This window comes from Ranitomeya variabilis, chromosome 1, assembly GCF_051348905.1.
Source record: "Ranitomeya variabilis isolate aRanVar5 chromosome 1, aRanVar5.hap1, whole genome shotgun sequence".
Lineage (NCBI taxonomy): Eukaryota > Metazoa > Chordata > Amphibia > Anura > Dendrobatidae > Ranitomeya > Ranitomeya variabilis.
The window spans coordinates 268,775,906-268,778,908 of NC_135232.1; positions in this window are offsets into that span (position 1 = coordinate 268,775,906).

Consider the following 3,003-nt stretch of genomic DNA (forward strand, 5'->3'; position numbering starts at 1 on the left):
ATGCGTTTTTGCTGCTTTTTTCTCCACAAAAATGCATGCACAACACAGCCCATTGAATTCAATGGGATTCCGCAATGCTGTGCTAATGCTGCGTATTTTTCTGCCACAGAATCGCAGAAAAATTCCTGGCATGCTCATTCCTTGTGCGGAATCGTGGCGATTTCGCACACATAGGAATGCATTGAAACGCTCACTTTACTCGTGGCTATGCCGACCATGCGTAAAGTGAGCGCTTCATGTGTGGTGGTACCCGGGTCTGGAGGAGAGGAGACTCTCCTCCAGGCCCTTGGGAACCATATTTCTGTTAAAAAAAAATTAAAATAAAAAATATTGATATACTTACCTTCCGATGGCCCCCGGAGTCCTCCCGCCTCTTACCCTACGTTCACATTAGCGGCGGGCGCCGCATGCGTCATGCGCCCCTATATTTAACATGGGGGCGCATGGACATGCGTCGCACTTGCGTTTTGCGCCGCATGCGTCGCTGCGGCGCCCGCGTCCGGGCGCAGAGGACGCAGCAAGTTGCATTTTTGCTGCGTCCAAAATCAATTAAAAAAAGGACGCATGCGGCGCAAAACGCAGCGTTGTGCATGCGTTTTGCGGCGTTTTTGTTTGCGTTGTGCGCTGCGGCACCGACGCTGCGGCGCACAACGCAAATGTGAACGTACCCTTAGTGGTGCACGCGACGGCTTCTGTTCCCAGGGATGCATTGCGCGAAGGACCTGGGATGACGTCGTGGTCACGTGACCGTGACATCACAAAGGTCCTTCGCGCAATGCATCCCTGGGAACAGAAGCTGCCGGGAGCGCAGCTGAGATCGAGGCAGCATCAATAGTAAAAAGTTGGTCACACTTGTCAAGCACTATGCTTGACAAGTGTGACCAACCTGTCAATTTTCCAAGCGATACTACAGGTCGCTTGGAAAACGCTAGCATTCTGCAAGCTAATTACGCTTGCAAAACGCTAGTGTTTAGCGGGAAAACGCATGCCAATTCTGCATGCATTATATCCACGGCAGGGAGTTGCAGAATTGCTCCGGAAATTTCAGCGGCAATTCAGCAACGTGTGCACATAGCCTTAGGGCGGGGAGACATCCTCCAATACTGCTGTTGTGGAAGGTACCTAAAAATCAAATTACCGGTAAGGCCAGGATCACACATACGCGAGATACGGCTGAGTCTCGCAGGTGAAAACCCAGCTCTGGCGCCGACACTCCGGAGCGGAGCGTGCAGCTCCATGTATTGCTGTGCGGCTGCACGTTCCACTCCGGAGTGGCGGCGCCAGAGCTGATTTTTCACCTGCGACACTCGGCCGTATCTCGCGTATGTGTGATCCCGGCCTAAGACTAATTCTATTTTCATTCCTCTCATGCCACTTTGTATTAATTCTTGAAAATCACCTCAAGGATAAATAAGCTACCTGACAGAAGTTTTCAATATGTCCGAGGGTGCTGTTTTTAAAATGTTCTCACTTTTGGAGGTTTTACATTTCACGATGACCCTAAATAGGACAGTCCCAACTTTAATATTAAGACCTTACCATCTGTCAAGTGATCTACATGTGGATAAGGGTAGAGAAGCACTGAGCCCGGCTAGTAGACCCACAGCCATGTCCAGCTCAAAGAAAAGGCAGGCCACACCTTTTATATGCAAACAAATTGGAAACAGGAACACCGAGACTGCTGTGTATACATCAGAATCACAGGAGACATGGGACTGCAGCATATACACTTCAGGAGGAGACATGGGGCTGCGGTATAGACATCGCAGGAGACATGGGGAAGGAGACGATGGGGTTTCGACATAGACATTACAGGAGACATTTGGCTGTGGCACCGACGCCGCAGGAGACACTGGGGCTAAGGCTACTTTCACACTAGCGTCGGGAACAACCCGTCGCTGTGCGTCGGGCCGAGGTTCCCGACGCTAGCGTGGTCTCCGCCGCACAACGGGGGCAGCGGATGCATTTTTCCCACGCATCCGCTGCCCCATTGTGAGGTGCGGGGAGGTGGGGGCGGAGTTCCGGCCGTGCATGCGCGGTCGGAAAAAGCGGACCGTCGGGAGCAAAAAACGTTACATGTAAGGTTTTTTTTCCCGACGGTCCGCTACCACACGCCCAAGCGTCGCAAAACGGACGCGACGTTTTGCAATGCGTTGCAAATGCGTCGCTAATGTTAGTCTATGACGAAAAAACGTATCCAGCAAGAACTTTTGCTGGATGCGTATTTTCGGCAAAACGACGCATTTGCGACGTATTGCAGTTAACGCTAGTGTGAAACTAGCCTTACTCCATCCACAAAGCACATCCTGACAATGGCACTGGCAAGTATCAGGACGTAATCTGTTATTGCACGCGCAAGGATAATTTAGAAGGCTGACAACCGTCAAAATGTAGCTGCTGCCCCGAGCACTGCCGACCCCGGGATTCTGTCCAGGGGCCAGAGAAGAGGTCATCGAGGCCCAGGCCAGAGGTTCCCCACCCCTGCTGTAAGTCAATGGGAGGACTAAAAAATATAAGACCCGCCAAGGTTTTTTTGTGTGTGTGTGTGTGCTTTTTTTTACTGAAAATAAATGCTAGTGTTTTCTTAATTTCTTGATAAATATTTTTAAAAAAGTTTGCAACCCTCTGAAATAAAAACGCTGGCAAAAGACACATCAGGATTACAAAACTGCAGAGAAAAGGAACGAATGCTGAGGCGTCTTTTGCTTGGAAAACAGACACGCAGTGTGAACATGCCCTAATTTTATGCTGCAGAATCCAAGTGGAAAATAAACAGCTAATGAGCCCGACATGTGCTTTCTCTGAATGCCACCAGCAAGTGTTTCTCTACGTGGAGGAAAATATTGTAGAATCCTGACAGGAGGTTTAGAACAAGGTGGCAGTGACCGGCATGCGTGAAGATGAAGAACTTTGGCAGTGAGGAGCTTTGTCATGCACATTTGTTGCCGTCATCCTTGGACTTTCAGCCATGAAGTCACAATGTGACACCGTGCAATTAGCCCT